Here is a 24,885-nt window from a genome sequence, read left to right on the forward strand (position 1 = left end):
ATTTTAACGCAGGTACAACTCTTACACTTGCATTCACACACCGGCAAGAAGCGGCAGCCAATTGCGCACAGCGTACTCTCTACCAGGATCCACAGCCCCCTGGGGGACTGAATGGGGTGCAGGAAGGGGAGAGAGGATAGACCCTAGTGACAGAGCACCATCCACCACTGGACATACAAACACACACATTCATGCACAGATACTCAGACAACTGCTTTTAATGGACATGAAGAGACATAGACACACACTCAGGGAGAATTTGTCAGGGAATGCCAATTTACCTAACCTCCATGTCTTTGGACTGTGGGAGGAAACCGGAGAGCCCGGAGGAAACCCACGCAGACACGGGGAGAACATGGAAACTCCACCCAGATAGGGACTTGAACCCAAGACCCCAGTGCTGAGAGGCAAACGTGCTAACCACCAAGCCACCGTGCTGCCCACTTGAACTTGACTAGAGTTCAGCACATGTGTATCACTTTCCACTGTCATTAGCCCTGGAGGAGAACAAAACATCTAATGGCATGCCTGGTGTACTCCTCTTCACACTGATTGGTCTTTTTGTCAGTCTGTCATCCTTCATTTGTTTCCAGCCAATAGGGGCTTTAGATTTTGCAGTAGTCCCACCTAAAGAGTTTTGTATTACCTCATGTGCAACACAGGAGAATCATCTCTGGGTGTGGCTTCATGATTGTTTCATAACACTCTGACATTTTTATAAATAAAGTTAGCTGGATGTAGCTACATGTAATTGTCTGATTTCCAGACAATGTCTGACTTCCAACTTGTTACCATGATACATAACAGAGCTGACAGAGAGCAAGAGAGAGAGAGAGAGAGAGCGAGCATAGTCCTGAAATAATTTTGAAACAGGTAACAATATGTAAACTGTAAACAATCATATGTATGTGTAAACTGTAAACACCCAGGACTGTCTGGATTTCTGAATTATGGGGCTGGTATTTTATGCTGTAGTTCTATGTTATCCATCTAAATGGATGTAGGACCATGTTATCCATTTAAAAAACAACAAATATGAACTGCATGTGCTGTGAGATTTAATAGCTTTACACCGTAAGTGATGGGTTGGTTTTACTGTTTGATAAAGATAAGTAAGTCTGAAGGGTGAACAGTGCTTCATGAGTGATAAGTCAAGAAGGATTCAAGGATTCAAAGCTTTATTGTCATATGCACAGTAAGGAGCAAACTCCCCTGTACAATGAAATTCCTACATTGCTGTCCGCCCTGGATGTAATAATGTAAATAAATAAGAAATAGAAGAATAGAAGAATAATGGAAATATAAATACAAACATACTCTCAAAGAAATACAAAATACAAAAACAGAATTATTTACAGTGTGCAATGGTTGGAATGGTAGTGCTATACAGTAGAGCTATTTACATTGTACAATGGTGGGATACATTAAGTAATAAATATATTGCAGTAATCCATAATGTAGTGCAATTGACAGTTAGTGCAAAAGAGTTTGTGAGGTGTAAATCACTTCTATACCTCCAGGCCTGACAGTAAGAGTGTGAATAGTCTGTGTTGGGGGTGGGTGTGGTCTTTGATGATGGAGGCGGCTCTCCTGTGGACTCTGCGTTGATTAATGCTTTTCAGAGAGGGCTGTTTAATTCCTGTGATTTTTGTAGCTGTTTTTACCACACTCTGCAGGCGTTTGCGGAAGAAGAGTTCGTTGGCATACTCCTACTCATTAAGATTGTGACGGGCAGGGTGAGCAACTAAAAAGGAAGCGATCACGCCAAGTCTCAGGGAAATAGGATGGTTTAATAGAAAGTGTGCAAACCAAAAACCTGTGCATTGTTCCAAATGAAGGAAATAAAAACCAGCAGTCAACTGGTACAAAGACAAGACATATATAGACGAACAAACGACCCTCAGGTGAGACGGATCACGGGTCCCGCCCACCTGAGGGACGAACATCACGTGACCAAAAACAGGACCGCTGCCGCTGTATACATTTATTACCCTTTATGGGGACACATACATTCTGGGCCAGACAAATAACCAAAAGCCCACTAACACATGGCAACATGGCCACTTTTAACAGCATGGGTGAGACCATACACAATTCACCAAATACATTCCCCCTCAACAAAGACTAACAGAACACTTATAGCTCAATAAAGCCATTTCCCATCTCACATCCCATTCCCAACACCCAACATAATTCTTCCATGTTAGGCATAAAGACAAGAAAGTTACCTATATTTCACATAGCTCTCTGAATACCTCTGGTTTACCCCCTAGAAAGGTTCCAGATAGTTTATCCCACATTTGCCAGAATTCCAAGCAGGTCTACAGACAGGCTCAGTAAACCCACACTCCCTCTTAAGCACCCCCACTGACCCACGATGCAGACATGGCTCCTGGGGAACACAGAAGACAGGAAAACAGATCTGGGTAAGCTCAATAAAATGCTACCACTGTCCCTATCTATGGTCTGACTCTTCTTGCTGGTGTGCCCTCCTAGCATAGAAAAGTACATGTTCTAAAAATGCTAAACCATTGGCACAAGGTATGAACAGTGTTACACATATTATAAAGAGAGCTACAAAAGAGCTACCTACATCCTATAAGTGTATGGTTTCATGTTCACTGGTGTCTTTATTTGGTGTCTATACCTATAAGCTCATTGAGCTACATTTAAAAATTTTAAACCACATAAACTCCCCAACACCAACCAGGGTTGCAACTACATACTTTCTGAGGTGTATGCTAACATACTATCGGTGCCCCCCCCCACCCCCACCAACTCGGCAAATAATTTTCTGGCATCGATTTTTCGCCCCCTCTAGTGCAGCGCCCCTATGCGTCGCATACGCTGCATACCCCCTTTTTATGCCACTGATACATGCAATATAATACATTCAGAGTACCTCAGTGCTGCATTAGAAACAGAAACAGTTTAAACAGAAAATGATAATTTAGGGGGACTAAGTGGAAAACTGCTGATAACATCATCACAGTCTGCCATGATGACTTTTGCTTTTGGGAGGGTTTTGTAAACAGTCTGGTTTACATCATGGTGGACGTGTGTTTGTGCATATATAGCCGAGTCAGAGCACTTGGCAAGTATCATTAAAGCGTGTAAATATTCAGAAAACACCAGCAGTTACTAAGAGTCAACATTGACAACCAGGACATTATTTCCTGCATAGACCTCAATTCTAAAATGGTCAGAAATTACATAGAATAATCTAAAAACTAATAGCTACTAATCAAATACTAAAAATAACAACTAAACTGAAAACTAAAACTAATTCAAACATAATTACATTCAAACATTTATCTTTACAACCATTACACATAAATGTAGCAAGCTAATAGAACTCTTCTTTTTATGTCAAATGTCTGAAGATTTCAATAAATTGAAAGTCAGAAAAGATTTGAAAAACGAACCTTGATCAATCTCCACCAATGATGGCACACCAAACGACAGTATTATCATTTTATGTACAATGTTCTGCTAATTCTGCAAACAAGTAATCAATTTTAAAATAAGATGGAGAAAGTCAATTTTGTCATTGACGACAAATTTGCTATCAAATCAAAGCCCACCCTACTGTAGGTAAGGTAGTTAATCACTGTATGTATAATGACGTAGAACATGGTCTGGTGGTAGGGAACTGGTCGTGGGTTCGATTCCCAGACCTGAGGCCATGACTGAGGTGCCCTTGAGCAAGGCACCTAACCCCAACTGCTCCCTCTGGGCACGTGTGATCCACAGCCCCCTAGTAATCACTAGTGTGTGTGTGTGTGTGTGTGTGTGTGTGTGTTCTAACTGCACAGATGGGTAAAAAGCGGAGGACAAATTTTGATTGCAGTGAAAAATCACAATTGAAAAGAAAGAAATAAGAATAAGAACATTTGTGGAATTACGGTAAATTGCAAATAAATAAATAAAACAAAATACAACATTTACTGTATGTATGTTTATTATTAGATAAATCCAATTCAAAGGGCACTTTATAAACTAAACAAGATACATAATAATACATGATACTGTTGTCCACAACTTTAAATAAATTCTGCATGCAATGTATTGATTATATTCACATATAGCATAAAGCAAATGCCTTTTAAAAAACTCAGGAGCGTTGTGTCCTGTTGTTTTATTATTTTTTTCTTTGGTGGCATGCTGAAATGAAATGACAAAAAATGTATGTTAAGGTTTCCTGACTAGACAAGACTAACATTAAATGTTAGACAGTAAGGCTGTGTCCCAAACAGCACACTCTGGAATATTACATACTGCAATACTGAAAGCACTTCAAACGACGGTGTCCTTTTATTTATTTGTTTGTTTATTTGTTTTATTTATTATATTTTATACCTGGCCAGAGAGTAATGTAACTTTACGTTTCAGAGAGCTTTCTGACAAGCGTTAATATGTTAATATAAACGTTAGCTAACCTAAACCCTCCTATTGTGTTACCATAACAGCACATTACAATAAACCTGTTTTATTGTCATATATATATATGATATATATGTGGCACAAACTACCGACGCTGCAGCGAGGCGAGAGCTCGGGTCAGTGACGCTATGAGTGCGGGATATTTCTGAACATCTCAACACAAGCCTTAAGAAAGCGAAAGACCCAGAGAGCACCTGACAAGTTTCTAACAACAAACACAGCGCGTGAATTGCGAACGCTGCCAAACCGCGCTTTTAGGACAAAAGTTTTTAAAACAACAAATCTGGGTGGAACAAATCTGGGTGGAACAAATCTACCTGTTTCTGATATTGGGTGGGAGACGTCCCTCCATCCCCCCGGTTCCTACGCCAATGCCCACAACCTCTACCTAAAGATCCCGGCCAAGCTGTAGATCAGCAACCAGTGTCTTGGTGAGAGCTCATCTGGCTTGATTTGTCCTTTGGCTCCCTCTGGTGGCCAGTGGCGGTATAGCGCTGAACCCAACCCTTACAGCCCTGCCTGGAACCAAGATCTGAGCCGCCGATTGTGCGAGCACTACAGTGTAATGTGTATACAGCAGGGGTGCCCAATACGTCGATCGCGATCTACTGGTCGATGGCGAAGGAAGTGTGACTAGATCGCATGACATTAAAAAGTAGTGAATAATTGACAGGCTATCATCCATCTGCACTGACGGCTGTATATTGATTGACATAGGTAGCCGATCTGACGTCTGAACTGCTGACAACCTACGCATGCGCGTTAAACCGCGCTAACTTGTTCAGTTACTTTGCAGCGTAGCTAGCCTCCAATTTATTTAAACTAAATACAACAAAGGGTATAAAAATGAGTGCCGTACCTGGTCCGAGTAAGAAGCCTAAAGCCTACTTCATACAGAACGGGAGGAGGATTTGTTTCACTATGTCATATTCACTATATTTCACTATGTCATATTCACTATATTTCACTATGTCATATTCACTATATTTCACTATGTCATATTGATATTCCAAGTGCGTTTGCCTCATCTGTCAGTGTGCCGTTGCTATTTCAAACAAGGGAAACGTGGAGCGGCATTTTCGGACTGTTCATAAAAACTATGACATTGACTTTCCTCCGAAAAGCGAGCTGAGATGGAGAAAGGTGAAAGAACTAAAATCCCAGTTGTCCTTTTTAGCGCACGTGGAACACTTCATTATTAAAAAATTACAAGCACATGTTGAATGAAATTTGACTTTTATTTGTAACATTCTCTAAACGTGAGTTGTCAGTGGAAAAAAGTCACGCAGCCAACTGATAAAATTCATATCCAACATTAACTATATACAGTCATATCCTTCAGTTAACTTCTGTTTACCCTCCACTGTCTGCAGGTCTTGTTGCATATATTTTGCAATTAGTAAATCAATATAGGCCTACAATTAAGACAATAAAAAGACCAAAAAGTAGGAGAAGGAGTTATAGGCTACTGAGTGTTGTCATTACATGAATGCAGATGGGCATTTTTCACAGGTAATGGGGAACTTCCCGTTTCTTCTTTCATAAATGAATGTGTTAATTTATGTTGTCTAACAAAACCTATACAACAGAAGACGTTCAGCTTAACACGTAGATTTGCTAACTCTACCTTAATTATTTGTATGTGGTTGTCCTCACGTTATCTATCATTGATTTTGGCTAGAGCGACTAGTTTATGGTGACCAGTCGGCTAAAAATGCTTAGTAGTTTGGTGCTGTATGAGATATTTTACTGCACAACAAAATGATTTCACGTTGGGCTTAGAGGGCAAACGGTACTATTTGACTTGATGTGTATGTGACCTGGCTCAAAAAATGGTTTAGTCCATTTAATGAACTTGTTCATGTCTACACAACATGTTTTTTTTGATGATGCTAAAATCCATCAGTTTGGTGTTTACAGATGACTCACACTAGGACATGCTAGTATCCACTGTCAGAAGGATAGTTTAAGTTTATTAGGCATTCTGTCTTGCAAATGTAATGCTGGTGATGTGGAGTGTGTATCTTACCATGTGCTAGCTGTCAGTCCTAGACCCTTCTTGAGATTTGTAACCCCGCCCCTCATAATTACCCACTAATGTTCCTTGTTCATTTAGAATATATGCTTTCATGACCATGGACAGTGTTAAGTACGCCATTTCAGATCGAGCCTTACTGAATCAGGAGCCATTTTGAAGTATGTGATTGCAGCACACTGTCCTATCCCATGATTCAACTGGAGCATTTAACTATGATAGTGTGACATCATATGTCATATGACATAGGTAAACTGGTGGACGTAGTTTGAGGTTGTATGCACGTATGCATACTGCCCTGTCACCTACTGAAAGAACGGTTGGGCAGAATGTACTGCACTGAAATCTAGTGCAAACTGCTTAAATATGTCATTTCAGATTGAGCCAATGATTGAACTAGTGATTGAATGATTGAACTAGTGATTGTGCTAGTAACACCAAGGTCATGGGTTCAAGTCCCATAGGTTTGTATGTGCTGCCATACAGATAAACACGTAAGTTACTCTATATAAAAAGATCTTTAAGTGTAAATCAGGAAGCTCTCTGAAATCTTGTCATTGTTCTGATGGCTCTTTTCTGGACCTCGTCCATGGTGATTTGCTGTTTCTCTGCATACCCCACAAGCAATACCCTCCCATTCTCTAGACATACTCTATTTAGTGTGTTGGAAGTTACACATACATTTAGTATGTGTTTGGAAGCCTTGAGCTGAAACATACACAAAGCACACATATTCTTCAATCAGATTTTGGGTATCATCTAATTTTGAATGCATATAGTGCTGTAAATATGAAGCCCTGGAAACATGGCGACAACTTACCATTCTATTTCCTCCACCACTTTAAAGTGAAGACAGTCACAGACACTATTGCACCCAGTACAATAAACACAGCTAGTAGCACCATGAGAACTCTCAGAGTGTCTGGAGCTGGATCTGAGCAAAGGAAATGCAAAAGATCATATTGCAGAGTAAATGTGAGTGTTTGGAAATATACCTTCTCAACAGTTGTATGCACAAGATTATAAACAGCATTATAAACTATTAAATAATATTAATACTGATAGGCATATCCTTTGCATTGATAAACAGCTACACATTACCCAAATCAACACTCAGTTTGTTGTCCAGGCTGAGGTGTGTGGCTGTACAGGTGTAGTGGTGTTCAGAGAGTTCCTCTGAGCTCATCTCCACGCTCTTCCTCATCTGGTAGGTTTAATCTCCATTAGGCAGTGCCTCTCCTCCGGTCATCAGATGGTCAGACACTGGCTGTCCGTCTCTGAGCAGGGTCAGGTTGATGTGACGAGGGTAAAAACCAGTGGCCAAGCAGGTCAGCTGAGCTCCTCCAGAGTCTACGAGTGCCTTCTGGATGAGTCTGACTCTGGGTTTCACTGAGGAAGAGATGATGATAAATATTAATACTAGATAACAGCTGTTTTTTAAAACGATTATCGTGGCCTTTCACTTAACATTTCATTTTGAATTATTATCATGAAAAACTCCTCTTAAAAGTGTGTTATCAATAATACAAATGAGATCAATAAAGAGTATTACCTTTTTTCATAATTCGTTTCTTGTTATTGTTCAGAAATTTTGTAAGTGCGCTGATGCACAGAGGTTGGTAAAAAGATGCAATCAGCCATTGGTTATGTTTCGAGAGCATATCATGCCACGCTACTGGCCATCTGAAGTCTGTGTGAAGAGTATTCTGAGTGAAGAGTATTCTGTATTCTGTACATTGAAGAAAAATTCATCTCCGCTCTCTCCATTGAATGCCTCTTTATTTATCACCCTCCCCAGCGTGTCACATCCAGATATTACCTGGTGAATCTGAATTCCTTGGGTATAGGCAAAAACAAAATCAACAGGCATATAATACAGGCATACAACAGTACATCATTAACATCAAGTCACTAAATTAATGAAAAGTAATCAACACTTACCATCAGTGAGATTAAAATTATATATTAAATTATGAGCTTGAATTATCATGTGCTCATGCATAGTTGTAAAGACAGTGATAGCATTCTTCTGGTCAGTGGGGTCAGCTGTGATCTCTGTATTCATCTTTCCTCTGGGAACTAGTTTTTGTTCCTTTGACGAAAAGTATCCAACTTGTATATCATCCAGCATCAGCACCGTATTGAACTCCTCAAACGGAGTTTTCCCTTTTATATATGTTGCAAACATCAGCAATGCATGAGAACCTGTACATTGATCAAGATATTTTAAATGTTGTTCCATCTTCTTTACAGCTAGCCTACAGCTAAATGTCTAAAATGGTGTACTCGGCTAATGATTAATAGAATAGGCTTTTTAAGGATTCAGTATGTTCATACAGCAAAGACAAACCTCAGCTCAGTATTTGATTCTGTGAACCTGCATCAAGCACTAGGCAAGTTAACAGCCTGTGAACTTATGTGAATCAAATATTACATGCATGTCATATGAGCATAACAGGAACTACACTGTGTTTAATAACTGCTGAACTTTTCTGATCAAACACCATAATCTAATTTTAGTAAAATGTACTAAAATATACAAATATGCTAACAATAAACCAAGCACCCAAAGCCAGTATATCGTACACAGGTTTCATTTATTGTATCATTTAACAATTTAACATTGAAGCTATTAATAATAATGTCTGAATATTGATGAACATTTAGGCACATATAAACATACACAATTTACACAATAGGCTACAGGAATTGCAAACTGTCTGTGATGGAGAATTTCCTCCATCAAATCATTAAGAATATGTTTCTTATTTAGTCTCCATGTTTGTACAGGAGTTTGATATTTTTAGTATAAACAGGGTTGTAGGTAAAACTCAAAAATACAGCAAATACAGCAAAAATACAACTGTGACATCTGTTAAGGTTTGTACACACGCTAAAAACCATAAAGAATCTTACCGGCGGCTGCAGTTTCACGTCCTAACGTGCACGACAAGCACAGGGTGTACATAAAAATAACAATGATCATACTGTGCATTGATTTATATCAGTTCAAATTCTGTTTTCTTGTTGATCAGAACATTTCACTTTCTTGATTTTGTCTTCACTTGCTCATAGATATTGAATTGTTGTATTTCCTTGTAGATGTAGATCATAGATGAAGTAAGAGATTGCAGGGTAAATGTCAATATTTGACTTCAAAAGACATTAAACATTAACATTGAAAAGGTGTGTTCCATTAAATCACACCCAATGTAAAATCTCAACATGTTACACTAGTGTAAATGCCCTACACCAGCAGGTCAGCTACGTTCATCATTAAATACACCCAGCCAAATATACTAATGCTTGTTTGTAATAAGTACAAATATTCTTAGGGTCTTGTCACGTCCAGCTCCGCCCTCCTCCCTGGTCCCGCCTAGTGTCCCCGTTTCTTTGGTTTCCCTTCTGTCTGTCACGCCCCTGTCTTCAGTGCTCGCACCTGTGTCTCGTTTCACTCCCCTGTTTCAGAGTATATCATCCCCTCTGTTTCTGTCCTCCATGTCGGTCATTGTGTTTGCCATGTTTTCTGCACGCGCCGGTGTATGTTTTCTCTGTGCTCAGTAGCCTGTACCCTCCCTTCGTTTCTCCTGTGTGTTGGTCTGGTTTGTTCTGTTTTGTCTTCCCTGTTTTACTTCTCATATCTCTTTGCTGGTTTATGTAGTTGTTCCTTGTTAGTTGTGTTTTCCTTCACATCTTGTTCCCCTCCCTTGTTCTCTATTTTATGTTTTCTTCACTCGTATACTTATAGGGCTGTCATGGCCTGGTGGTTAGGGAACTGGTCTTGTGACCAGAGGGTCGTGGTTTCAATTCCCAGAACTGAGGCCATGACTGAGGTGCCCCTGAGCAAGACCCTTAACCCTCAATTGCTCACTTGTATAAAAATGTAAGTCGCTCTGGATAAGGGCATCTGCCAAATGCTGTAAATGTATATTTCTCCCTGTCATTCTGTTCCCCTTAGTAGTTAGGTTCTGTTGTAGCCTTCATCTTTCGCTTATTAGTTCGTGTATTCCCTGTGCATTCTAGACTTCTTGCTTTCTAGTAATTCAGTTTATTCAGTCCTGTTTGTGTTATGGTTGTCATGCTTTAGTATGGTTAGTTCGTCCATTATTGTAAGTAGAGTAGTCCTTCCTGTGGTGTGTCTAAAGTTTAATATTTCTTGTATTGTGTTTAAAGTGGTGTTTCATTTAGTGTGTTGCTTGGTTGCCGTGTTGTCTAGCTTGTTTGATCTAGTGTATATTCTCCTGTCCTTGGTTGTTCCTTAGAAAAAAAACTGGACTGAAACCAGGCAGTAATATGGAACACAAAGGCAAAGTGGAAATGAATATCTGTAAACAGATATATCATATAGATAGCCTACACCACACCAATAGCTAAGCAAGCCTAGTTTCACTGGACCGCAATTCAAGTGTCAACAATATGAGATGAGAAACTTTTAACTTATTCCTCCTCCTTCCCAGGCTAAAGAAAAAAACATTTAAACTTTCAGACGTTTGTTGAGGTTTCATATATTGGCCAATTCCGGGCACCAATTCCCCATTGAATCACTAGTTTCATTTATGAAAAAATGTCCAACATTCTTACAACTAGTGAATGTTTAGATGTAGTGAGGTCCATCACCTTGAGAATAAGTAAATGAGGGTTCAGTCATGATGTGCAATCATTCCACCTCTTGTAGTTCTGGGAACAGATCCTAAAGGTGAGAACCAGGATTGCACAGGTCAGGTAGAGCCTCCCAGATAAATCGTTGCATGAATACCAGTTACTCAGAACTCAAACTTTGTGCCAGGTGACAGTGTCAGTGGTTTAGCCTAGAAGCCCAATCATTGTCAAATATATTCAAATGAACTTTTTGAGCTTTCTGGTCATGAATGGATTGTGGCAAGTAGAGGTCTTGTCTTTATAAAACCTCTCAGTAACAGAGATTATCAGCTGTTCTGTTCAAATATCTGATCGAATATCTTCTGCACTCAGACTGGTTTGCTTTTGTATCATGAATATTAAACTTAAACTCTAGGATATTGTCACCTGTACCTTGTGGCAATCAGACTGGAGTCATGCAGAAATGTAATCCCTCTCTGGGAGTAAAATGAAAGTGTAGCATGAGAACTTACTTTCCTCGATGCTTGGTGACGCTCGAAAACAGCCCAACAGATGCTCATCTTCACACAACAATGTGTTCTGAGCCCAGAAATGGAGATGAGAACAAAGTTTCAGATCTTTGACAGTGCTCCATGTACTAAATGTTTTGTTTGGGAGTCATGATCAGTGGATTAGTGGTTTGTGGTGCCCAGTATCTCTTCCACAGCACCACAAACCGATTAACTACCAGTTTCACTGGCCTGGGTCATATCAATGACCCTAAAACACAGGAAACAACATGGGGGAATAATAGTAAATAATTATAATTTAATATAATTATTTTTAAATAGTCAATTGTGTTAACAAGACACACAAAAATATTTTTTTGATCTTGTAAATGAAATATATCTAGTAGGAGACGACTTATGACAAAGTGATTAATGACTTTGACCTCTAGTTGACCCCGCCCCTCTTAACTTCCTGAAGACTTAGGAAAGGCCGTCCTTCAACAGTAAATGTGGGTTTAACAATAAATGTGAAAGTTGCAAAAAACACAGGACCAAGGCATGAATTGTGCACCAGTTTAACACCAAGTTTAATCTATGTGCATAGCAGTTCACAAACATTGCTTCTGTGGCAATTTCTTTATCTTAAAGTCCTTTAGTCCTTTAGGAAGCCATGACAGCAGTCACACTGTACATCACATTTTTACATCACAAAGTGCTGCATCTGCTATTTTAAAACACCAAAGACAGATTGGGCATTTTGTCGTTCAGAAATATAAAACAACCACAAATCATTACTAAGTTTGGCCCCGCGGTATTTACACAACAAATTATCACAGACTGTTGTGCATGACATGAAAATGTCAGTTGTCTCATCTACTCGCCATTCAAAAATGTAAGCAGATGGAACTTCATCTTTGATTTCATTAAGGCCAGAGGCTGTAATAACAGAGCCTACAGTTGTAAATAACTCTGAATGTAGTTGGACATGCCAGAAAACAGAGGATGACTGGAGTGGATAAGACATCATCGTACATGGATATTCTCTGTAATTGCCCTGTAATTGTAATTGTAATTGGCAATTACAGAGAATATCCATGTACGATGATGTCTTAACCACTCATGAATGATGTCCAGTCATGAATAAAAAACTATGTATTAATCTTTTACATATATTTACATTGTTTTATGATTGTCATTATAAACTTGATAGTTTAACAAGGTTCTCTACATTAAATTTCAAAAGAGGTAATTTTAATGTTTATACAGTGCGGTTTAACCCTTACGGAGGGAAGTGTGTGTGTGTGTGTGTGTGTGTGTGCGCGAGTCTGCGTGACTAGGGTGTGTGTGTGTGTGTGTGTGTCTTGCAGGTGGGTAGTGGGAGGGGGTTTCCCTATAAAAAGCACGAGGAGAAGGCCGTCGATCGTTATTCATTCGGCAGGTACCATCCCTGACTGAGGCATACGTGTGACTAGGGGTGTTTGTGTGTGTGTGTGTGTGTGTGTGTGTGTGTCGCGGGTAGTGGACGGGAGGTTTCCCTACAGCGCGAGTCAAGGTCATGTGCGAGCGCATCAGTATGTGTGTGTGTGTGTGTCTGAGACCCTTCCTGTCTTTAGCACTGTTCTATGTGACTAGAGGTGTGTGTGTGTGTGTTTGTGTGTGTGTGTTTGTGTGTCTGAGACCCTCCCTGTCTTTAGCGCTGTTCTATGTGAACAGGGGTGTGTGTATGAATGTGTGTGTGTGTGCGTGTGTGTGTGTCACTGGTGGCTAGGGTTATACAGCTCCGGAGAGTCAACATCAAAGAAGATCAAAATAAAGTTTTAATTAACCTTATCAAAAAACAAAATATCAAAGCATTGCTTAATACTCTTTGATCGTCTTGACATTGATTGATGTGTTGATGACATCACGAGGTGAGGTGGGGTGAGGAGGGGGGTTGAGAGGGGCGGGGTCAACTAGAGGTCAAAATCAATAATCACTTTTTGTCATAAGTCGTCTCCTACTATATATATAATGAATCCTTTAGCAGTATTTCTCTTTGTTCAGACAATGTTCATGTACACTATGCGAGCAGTACAGAAGCAGTTCTCTCTTGGCCCAGTGTTTTGGTTAGCGCAGGATATTTAAAGCAAAAATTACAATGGGTTGTTTGCATAAGTCACAATTTTTTTGAATGCAGTCATCAATTTGCACACCTCATATTCAAATATCCCATTTATACCCAACACCCAAATCATTTTTACAATTGAACACTTACAATTGTAAGTGACAGGTACAAATTTGCAGCAGTACTACACATTTCAAGGTTTGGACAGTGATGGCAAAGATGGTAGTCAGTGTCTTCTGCAGGTGTCTGACTCTGGGTTTCATTTTACAAGAGGAATGAAGACAAACAAGCAACATATCCCCTTAACAAAAACATTAATGTTGTCATTACCAAGCTGTGCTACACAATAAAGGTGTAATTATAAAACATAGCAGAGGAACTATAGCACCATACATCTGATGTCTACTAAAAATATAACATTCTAAAACCATAAATTCAACCAAACTTATTTTCTTATTTACTTAGAAACCAAATGCACACACATCATGTTTCAAACAATGAGTCTGTAATATAATTGCAACATGGCTCTGCTTAGACACTTTCACTGTCTGGTTTGTATGCTCTGGAGATCAACGTCTTCACCACTGAGTCACAACAGCACATCTGTATGTCATCCAGCACCACCACAACACTGACCTGATGATCGTCTCTGGTCTTCCATCCTGTCCTCCTATCTGCAAGTCCATCATCGTCTCCTCCATAACTATTGGATTTGGCTCCTCCACCTCCAGAATAAACCAAACTTCAGATCATTAAAATGATCTGTGGAGAAGATTATTGTTTAAAATCTGTTGACCCTTCAGGACATCAGTACACCAGCAAAGTCATGAAGCATGCGAGTAAAATCATGGCTGACCCTGCTTACCCTGAACATCTCTTCCTCCACCATTTTCCCATCAGGCAGAAGAGTCAGCAGAACCGGTCACCAGAACAAGCTCCCTACATTATATACAGAGGTCCCTTATTATGTAATAATTGATATTAAAAGTACATCACGGAGATTTTAAAACTAAATGTAGTAGCAATTTATTTTGTCAACAGTGTAACGTTGGGTTCAGTAATGGAATCCACCGCGTGATTTATAGTGAAAGATGTGGACCCAAGTACAGGCTTGCACTAAATAAAATAATAACGAGATTGCTGAAACAGTAAGAAAGGCAGAAGAGCAGCGAGTGAGACGGTGAAGAGAAAACACAAACAGAAAAGACGCGGAATACTCGATGCATTAACCAAAACACAACCGTAGAAACGCACAGGAGAAAATACTAAATGCAAACAGAAAAGATGCGGAATACTCAATGCGTAAAAAAGAAACGAAAAGCCCATAAACAACAAAATACGCCTGGGGAAGTAACTGGCTGGCTGACAAACGCTACAAAGAACAAAAAACCCTTCCCAACACAAAAGCATAACTGGATAGGAAAACTCGAGGAAGGCCAGGAAGCGGCGCAGGAGGTAAGTACTCTGTGAAGGAAATATTGATTATATTCATGTGTGATTCATTTTAATCATGTCCAAGCAGACATTATAGCACGATCTGTGTTGAAAGTACTGCTTAGTAGTTAACTGTAACCATATTGAAGATGTTTTTCTGTAAGACTGAAGTTTTCTGTGCAGCAGCAGAGTTAGTGATAATATTGCTTATCCGTTTCTAAGCACCCAAGGTTGAATCCCAGGGAAACTGATAACTGCTCCTGGGAAGCAGGCATCCTTAGTTTTTTCTACACACACACTTTGACTATAAGAATCTGGACTGAGAGACAATTCAGAGTTACTGCATGAAGCGTACGCTTCACATCATACTTTTATACTTTTATATTTTGTAACTCTCTTGCTATCAAATAAATACTGCTTAATATATTATAAGACCTTGAATTCTGTGCCATCAATTCCACCACAACTCAAATAAGCAAAGGCTTTGAGAGAGAACGGTGTCGACACACCAATAATATAATTTAGCCCTATCATGGCGAAAGTTGCGGCTCAGGACGGGGTCCAGGATGCGGACCAGGAGGTCCAGAAGGCTGGAACCTACGACCACTCCTCAGGACCGTAACCCTCGACGGTATAAGCCGGGGCCCCATCTATAATACGAGGAGCCGGTGGGGCAGGAAACACAAGATGGGCCGGAGCCAGGAGACATGGAAGACTGGGTGGACCCTGAGAGAAGGAGGAAGCACCAATTGGTAAGAAACCGGATTAATTCATCTTTCCACCCTAAATGGGCCCAGGTAACTGGGAGCCAGCTTCCACGTGCCCCCAAGTACAGGCAGGTCCTTCGTCGACAACATTTACATTTATGGCATTTGGCAGACGCCCTTATCCAGAGCGACTTACATTTTTATCTCATTTTTATACAAGTGAGCAATTGAGGGTTAAGGGCTTTGCTCAGGGGCACCTCAGTCATGGCCTAAGGTCTGGGAATCGAACCCACGACCCTCCAGTCACAAGACCAGTTCCCTAACCACCAGGCCATGACTGCCCTACTCTCTGCTCTGGACGAAAGGATGTGGCAGGGAGTCGGCACTTGTCGGCGTTGTGGCGGTAGGAAGCGAAGGCCGTCAGCAGAGCCTTACAGGCTTTCTGCCAGGGCAGATGGCAACACTACACCAAGGCCCTGGCCCCCGGTACAGCCATCTCCACCTCCTGGTCAGTGAACATGGGCGGAGCATACTCACAGAGGCACTCAAATGGTGACATCCCCAGGGCGGAGTGCCACAGAGTGTTATGGGCATATTCCACCCATACAAGATGGCCTGACCAGGAGAAGAGGTTGGATGAGGCCAGGCACCTAAGGGTCTGCTCAAGGTCCTGGTTAATGCGCTTCATCTGGCCATTAGTCTGGGGGCTTTGGCGTAACAGCCCAGCAGGCTTAGCTCATGAAACCTTACCCCTAGCACACATATCATGCCGTCACGAATTGTCCGACTTCATGGTCTATACCGGGCCACCAGAACCTCTTTCGAACGAGTTCCACAGTGCGTCGAGCTCCCGTATGGGCCACAAACGGAGAGTTGTGTCCCCACTCCATCAAACTCTTGTGTAACTGAGGAGTAACAAACTATTTCCCAAGTGGCCCAACTAGTGGCCCAACTAGTGCACTAGTGGCCCAACATGTCAGCAGAGAGCAAGTTCTCCTTTCTTCTTCTCTGCTTTTTGTCCAGTGAAACTCGGATCAAAATTATTTGATCCACCAGTCCTCAGGGGCCAAAAGTATACAAGTAACTGAAACTGAATTATAAAGCCACAGTGAAAATTGGAATAACCCATGACTAGCTATGAGTCTACTGATATCCTAAACCAAAATGAGTTCTAGGCCCTTGTAATACCCTTAAATGGAAAGAAGTTTGAGAAGTGTAAGCTTATAGTGGGTCATAAATAGCCCTTTAATATGACAGGAAGACAGCAAACTCTTGCATAGGATCGATCTATATCTTGGTGTCTGCATCTCTCCCACACATCAGTTAGCTATGAAGCAGTCACACAGAAAACTGTATTTTCTCTTACCTATAAATGATTCAAAAGTGTATTGTGGATGTCTTCCTACACCTGACTGTACATCTCATCTTTAGATTTCAAGCCATTCAGGTAGTCTAGGCACAAAAAAAACCTTTTGAAGTTTCATAAAATGTGAACATTTTTAAAACAACCATTCAAATGTGATTCTTTTAATGAATTGAATGTTGATCTTGTACCTTATGGCTTGTGTTGAGATGTTCAGAAATATCCCGCACTCATAGCGTCACTGACCCGAGCTCTCGCCTCGCTGCAGCGTCGGTAGTTTGTGCCAGCGTTCAATGCGAGGTCAGTGAAGAGAGCAATGAATAGCTAACGTTTATATTAACGCTTGTCAGAAAGCTCTCTGAAACGTAAAGTTACATTACTCTCTGGCCAGGTATAAAATATAATAAATAAAACAAATAAACAAACAAATAAATAAAAGTACACCGTCGTTTGAAGTGCTTTCAGTATTGCAGTATGTAATATTCCAGAGTGTGCTGTTTGGGACACAGCCTTACTGTCTAACATTAATGTTAGTCTTGTCTAGTCAGGAAACCTTAACATACATTTTTTGTCATTTCATTTCAGCATGCCACCAAAGAAAAAAATAATAAAACCACAGGACACAACGCTCCTGAGTTTTTTAAAAGCCATATGCCAGAGGTGGGACCAAGTCAGTGTTTTGCAAGTCTCAAGTAAGTCCAAGTCTTTATCCTCAAGTCCCGAGTCAAGTCTCAAGCAAAGACAGTCAACTCAAGTCAAGTCTCGAGTCAAGACAGGCAACCGTCAAGTCAAGTCCCAAGTCTGAAACTTGGAATTTCAAGTCCTTTCGAGTCTTTTTTTTTTAAAGGCACCAACGCTTTACGAATGCTACGCTGATGCGTTTCTTTACTCGTTTTGTTGGTGTCCGCCAGCCAAAAGATGACAGATCATTTATATTTTATCTTCTCTTAATTACATAAATGTACTTAAACAAGAATGTTTCGTTACATCATTTTACACGAAAATAGCAAGCTTCATCGTAAGCAAGATGCTGTCATTACGAATGGTTATTCTAAACATTTGGATAAAATGTTTAAATATAGACTAATAAAAGGTTAGGGTTATTTTTTCATTGTTTTCTGTTATTGTGGAGTCACGGTGTAGGCTACTATTGTTACCTGGAGATTCAGTGGGGTCACATATTCTGATGGCTGCCGTCAGAATTGGTGAGCCCAGTTAAAAAGGCTCACCTGTACATCCCATTCATGATTTCTTTGTTGGCTGCAATGGTGAGGGGATGGTAAATCTTGTTTAAGTACATTTATGTAATTAAGAGACGATAACATGTAAATATAAACATCTGTCATATTTTGGCTCGTGGACACCAACAAAACGAGTAAAGAAAGTGCATCAGCGTAGTTTACGTAGCATTCGTAAAGCGTTTGTGACTCTGAACAGAAACTGTGAAATAGCGCCCCCTGTGGTCACAAAACTCGACGGTCACAGAATCTGGTGTAACACCGGTCTGCGTCAGAAGGATGGAAATGAAGTTAATGGGGCGGACTTTATAAATATTAATATGCATTTTTAAATTTAGATTTGGGGTAAAAAAAATCAAGTCTTTGCAAGTAAACAGGTTCAAGTCCAATTCAAGTCCCAAGTTATTGGTGTAAAAGTCCAAGTCAAGTCTAAGTCTCTGAATATTTTTTCAAGTCAAGTCAAAAGTCTTAATATTAATGACTCGAGTCTGACTCGAGTCCAAGTCATGTGACTCGAGTCCCCACCTCTGCCATATGCTTTATGCTATATGTGTCACGGTGAGGCGGCCCCCTACCGGCCGTCTCTGTCCACAGCGGCTGTTGTTGTTATTGTCTGGTGACGTCATGTGCGTCCCTCAGGTGGGCGGAGCCCGTGATCCGTCTCACCTGAGGGTCGTTTGTTTGCCTATATATGTCTTGTCTTTGTACCAGTTGACCGCTGGTCATTATATCCTTAATTTGGATCTATTGCACGGGTTTTAGGTTTTGCACACTTTATATTAAACCACCCTTTTTCCCTGAGACTTGGCGTGATCGCTTCCTTTTTGTTGCTCACACCTGCCCGTCACAGAATGACCAGCCACCCTTCGGAAGCCGCCGAGTCTCTTTTACTTTCTCCTTCGTTCGTGGTCATGTCTCGTGGTAAGTGTTTGTCTACGTGGTGTTTTGTTTGAAGAGCTCCGCCGTGCTTTTGTGTTTTGTGTGTGTGTGTGTATGTGTAGCACGGCGAGGACCAGGGCAGTCTGCCCTGGGAAAGCCCTTCGTGTCCGTTGTGTGTTGAGAGAGTTCCGCCGTGTGTTTGTTTGTGTGTGGCCGGTGAGGACCAGGGTGTCTGCCTGGGAAAACTCTCGTGTATGTGTGTGTGATAAGTGTGTACGGGTAACGGACCGGAGGATCAGTGTGCGTGCGCGTCGTTATGTGTTTAGTGTTTAATGTGTGTGACGCGGTCGCCGCTCGTCACGGTCGCCTCGCTCCCCGTGTGTCTTGTGTTTAATGTGGGGAGCGACTGCGACTCTGAGCGGCGCGTCACTATTGTGTTTATGTAGAGCACGCACGTTTTGAACCCGTTCGTTTACTGTTTGTACACCGTTTTTTGTTTGTCTAGTATTTGCGTGTGTGTTTTGTCCTAGCGTGTTGTCTAATGTTTACATGTAATTCCACGCATGCTCCTCCCCTTAAATGTGTGTTTGGGGGGGGACCGGTTGTGGTCCCGTGCCATGGGGTGTGGCACGGAGGGCGTCTCTCCCAAGGGAGGCCCTGAATAGGGTAAGGTGCGTTTGTGTTTCCTGTTTGTATATGTGTGTGTGTGTGTGTGTGTGTGTGTGTGGTTGTGTTTGTGCAGGTGCTTCTCCTTGGCAGTGTTCCTGGACCTTGTGGGGGTCTCCACCTGGCAGGAGCCCCCTTGTGTTGTGGAGTGACCGGAGCCCGGTCGTGAAGAGCCCCTCCCTAGAGGGCTGGGGCCCCCGGATGTTTGGGGACCATGGGGCTCCGGTCTGAAAAGCTCCTGCTGGGGATGGAGATTCTCCCTCCTGCCCGGGGTGACCAGGAGGCCCTTGGGGCTGCTCCCTAGCCCGCGTCGGGGGTGCTCTGGGCCTCGGTCTCTGGCGCTCCTGGGTTGGGTGGAGGAGTCCACCTTGAGATGAGAGGCCCCGGGAGGGGTTGGCTCCCCAGGAGGCTGGGGTGACCCCTAGCAGAAGGCAGGGGTCAGCTCTGGGAGGTGGTAGGTCCAGGAGGTGAAGTAACTACGCCTTGGAGAGGTAGCCTGCACACCCACACACACACGAGGGACGAGAGAGGAGCCGTAGCCCCTCGTCCCCACACCCGTGGGGCTTACCAGCTGAATGCCGGTTAGGGCGTGAGGGCCCTGTGACCGACTGGGGCGTGGTTTTGTGGTGTTAACGGCCCGGTCGGTCCAGGGTCCCGCCCGGGGAGGCGAGTTGCGTAATGTTTTGTGTTTTGTTTCAGCTCCCGGACGGCAGGAGGTGTGTTCCTGCCTGTCTCTGCCTTCCTGCCCCTTCATGTTTTGTGTGCAGCCGCTGTGTGCCACACACCCAGTGGAGGGGAGTGCGGCTTGGTGGGGGGGTCTGTCACGGTGAGGCGGCCCCCTACCGGCCGTCTCTGTCCACAGCGGCTGTTGTTGTTATTGTCTGGTGACGTCATGTGCGTCCCTCAGGTGGGCGGAGCCCGTGATCCGTCTCACCTGAGGGTCGTTTGTTTGCCTATATATGTCTTGTCTTTGTACCAGTTGACCGCTGGTCATTATATCCTTAATTTGGATCTATTGCACGGGTTTTAGGTTTTGCACACTTTATATTAAACCACCCTTTTTCCCTGAGACTTGGCGTGATCGCTTCCTTTTTGTTGCTCACACCTGCCCGTCACAATATGTGAATATAATCAATTGCATTCAGAATTTATTTAAAGTTGTGGACAACAGTATCATGTATTATTATGTATCTTGTTTAGTTTATAAAGTGCCCTTTGAATTGGATTTATCTAATAATAAACATACATACAGAAAATGTTGTATTTTGTTTTATTTATTTATTTGCAATTTACCGTAATTCCACAAATGTTCTTATTCTTATTTCTTTCTTTTCAATTGTGATTTTTCACTGCAATCAAAATTTGTCCTCTGCTTTTTACCCATCTGTGCAGTTAGAACACACACACACACACACACTAGTGATTACTAGGGGGCTGTGGATCACACGTGCCCAGAGCGGTGGGCAGCCCTAGCCCGGCGCCCGGGGAGCAGTTGGGGTTAGGTGCCTTGATCAAGGGCACCTCAGTCATGGCCTCAGGTCTGGGAATCGAACCCACGACCCTCCGGTCACAAGACCAGTTCCCTACCACCAGACCATGTTCTACGTCACTATACATACAGTGATTAACTAACTTACCTACAGTAGGGTGGGCTTTGATTTGATAGCAAATTTGTCGTCCCCCCCCCCCCCCCCCCAATGTCAAACCCGCTCCTACACCCTTGCTTGTGGGACTTGCTTTTGGGCCTCTTTTTCTCTCGAGTCCCTCTCTCTCCAATCTTGGGTTATTTTCTCAATTTTTCAAGATATTGCTCTCTTTATTGTTACCTTTTGACTACTCTTTTGTTGTTATTTGCCTCATTGAATGAGGGAGCCTCTCTTTCCCTATAGCATCCATTGTTTTCTTCCCCCCAAATCGTTCAGGGATTTTGCCCTTTTCCATTTATCCTCTACCTTCTCCTGGCTTTTCCCTTTTGCCATTGTTTGGTTCTCACTTCCAGTTATAAGTAGACTCAGCTATTTACTCTTATTTACCCAAAACCTCAAGGTGGCTCACCTGGTTCACCTCTGGCTAGCCATCACGTTACAGGGGCATTGACCTTATGCTTCCTCACTCAAGGGTATTAGCCATAACCTTAGTCAGAACAGAGCAGCACACCTTTTCAAGCCCTCTCATATGTCTTTCAGGACATTTTCTTAGACAGGCCAACTCTATTATAATGTATCTGGGCAATCTTAGCTTAGATGGCAATGTAGCTAATTAAGATAAAGCCGTAACGACATAACTCAAATTTTCATCAAGTGACTTTCTCCATCTTATTTTAATATTGATTACTTGTTTGCAGAATTAGCAGAACATTGTACATAAAATGATCATACTGTCGTTTGGTGTGCCATCATTGGCGGAGATTGATCAAGGTTCGTTTTTCAAATCTTTTCTGACTTTCAATTTATTGAAATCTTCAGACATTTGACATAAAAAGAAGAGTTCTATTAGCTTGCTACATTTATGTGTAATGGTTGTAAAGATAAATGTTTGAATGTAATTATGTTTGAATTAGTTTTAGTTTTCAGTTTAGTTGTTATTTTTAGTATTTGATTAGTAGCTATTAGTTTTTAGATTTTTCTATGTAATTTCTGACCATTTTAGAATTGAGGTCTATGCAGGACATAATGTCCTGGTTGTCAATGTTGACTCTTAGTAACTGCTGGTGTTTTCTGAAAATGTACATGCTTTAATGATACTTGCCAAGTGCTCTGACTCAGCTATATATGCACAAACACACGTCCACCATGATGTAAACCAGACTGTTTACAAAACCCTCCAAAAAGCAAAAGTCATCATGGCAGACTGTGATGATGTTATCAGCAGTTTTCCACTTAGTCCCCCTAAATTATCATTTTCTGTTTAAACTGTTTCTGTTTCTAATGCAGCACTGAGGTACTCTGAATGTATTATATTGCATGTAGCAGTGGCATAAAAAGGGGGTATGCAGCGTATGCGACGCATAGGGGCGCTGCACTAGAGGGGGCGAAAAATCGATGCCAGAAAATTTTTTGCCGAGTTGGTGGGGGTGGGGGGGGGGGCACCGATAGTATGTTAGCATACACCTCAGAAAGTATGTAGTTGCAACCCTGGTTGGTGTTGGGGAGTTTATGTGGTTTAAAATGTTTAAATGTAGCTCAATGAGCTTATAGGTATAGACACCAAATAAAGATACCAGTGAACATGAAACCATACACTTATAGGATGTAGGTAGCTCTTTTGTAGCTCTCTTTATAATATGTGTAACACTGTTCATACTTTGTGCCAATGGTTTAGCATTTTTAGAACATGTACTTTTCTATGCTAGGAGGGCACACCAGCAAGAAGAGTCAGACCATAGATAGGAACAGTGGTAGCATTTTATTGAGCTTACCCAGATCTGTTTTCCTGTCTTCTGTGTTCCCCAGGAGCCATGTCTGCAGCGTGGGTCAGTGGGGGTGCTTAAGAGGGAGTGTGGGTTTACTGAGCCTGTCTGTAAACCTGCTTGGAATTCTGGCAAATGTGGGATAGACTATCTGGAACCTTTCTAGGGGGTAAACCAGAGGTATTCAGAGAGCTATGTGAAATATAGGTAACTTTCTTATCTTTATGCCTAACATGGAAGAATTATGTTGGGTGTTGGGAATGGGATGTGAGATGGGAAATGGCTTTATTGAGCTATAAGTGTTCTGTTAGTCTTTGTTGAGGGGGAATGTATTTGGTGAATTGTGTATGGTCTCACCCATGCTGTTAAAAGTGGCCATGTTGCCATGTGTTAGTGGGCTTTTGGTTATTTGTCTGGCCCAGAATGTATGTGTCCCCATAAGGGGTAATAAATGTATAAATTGACTCTCCTTGTTGTGCTCCTTTGCCTTCGGTCACACCCTGACAGTCCAGACGTGTCCCTCATCTAGAACAGCGGCTGTGTCCAGACGTGTCCCTCATAAACAACAGTGGCTGTGTCCAGATGTGTCCCTCATACAGGTTGTCCTGGCTGCTCTTTCACAACTCCTTTTTCACTTTTTCAATGCAGCACAAACACCAAAATATTTTGCTTTGTGGGAAAGAATTCAAAATAATTTAAAATAGAAAAAGTAAATGATAAAATCATTACCCAGCCCTTTAGGTATTTTGACCAACATGGTTATTCATTTCAAAACAGCCAAACTTTAAATGTGTTACATGTCTACTTATCATAGTTCATAGCTATGTCTAGTAGCATCCCTAAAGCAGTTAGGAATCTATACCAAATGCTATAACAAATGAATAAAGCATATCTAATAAGTTGCACTAATACCATTAGAAAAATTTGCATCTTACCAGTATACTTTATATACGTGGTAGAGAAAACTTTTAAGTCGCACCAATATGTAAATTTATCAAGTGACAACAAATCATAATGAAACTGTTACTTTTAGGTTTGCCAATGTTGGATATATTTTACATGCAAACTGATTTACTTGAGTATCTGAATGAAAAGATTTATAATGTATTCTCTTCATTTCATGTTAAACATTTTCATCTTAATGAGTAGGAGTATGCCAACGAACTCTTCTTCCGCAAACGCCTGCAGAGTGTGGTAAAAACAGCCACAAAAATCACAGGGATTAAACAGCCCTCTCTGAAAAGCATTCATCAACGCAGAGTCCACAGGAGAGCCGCCTCCATCATCAAAGACCACACCCACCCCCAACACAGACTATTCACACTCTTACTGTCAGGCCTGGAGGTATAGAAGTGATTTACACCTCACAAACTCTTTTGCACTAACTGTCAATTGCACTACATTATGGATTACTGCAATATATTTATTACGTAATGTATCCCACCATTGTACAATGTAAATAGCTCTACTGTATAGCACTACCATTCCAACCATTGCACATTGTAAATAATTCTGTTTTT

At 41.5% G+C, this 24,885-nt stretch overlaps 1 pseudogene across 1 annotated transcript; it reads right to left on the reverse strand.

The window, feature by feature from the left end:
* Positions 1 to 2,836: 2,836 nt before the first annotated feature.
* On the reverse strand, positions 2,837 to 10,475 carry LOC143528334 (class I histocompatibility antigen, B alpha chain-like; annotated as a pseudogene). Its single transcript, XR_013134433.1, has 6 exons — positions 9,395 to 10,475; positions 8,420 to 8,644; positions 8,031 to 8,314; positions 7,580 to 7,867; positions 7,299 to 7,412; positions 2,837 to 7,186 (listed from the first exon to the last, which is right to left on the reverse strand). The product of XR_013134433.1 is annotated as a class I histocompatibility antigen, B alpha chain-like (transcript).
* Positions 10,476 to 24,885: the final 14,410 nt, after the last annotated feature.

Source organism: Brachyhypopomus gauderio, chromosome 12, assembly GCF_052324685.1.
Source record: "Brachyhypopomus gauderio isolate BG-103 chromosome 12, BGAUD_0.2, whole genome shotgun sequence".
NCBI lineage: Eukaryota > Metazoa > Chordata > Actinopteri > Gymnotiformes > Hypopomidae > Brachyhypopomus > Brachyhypopomus gauderio.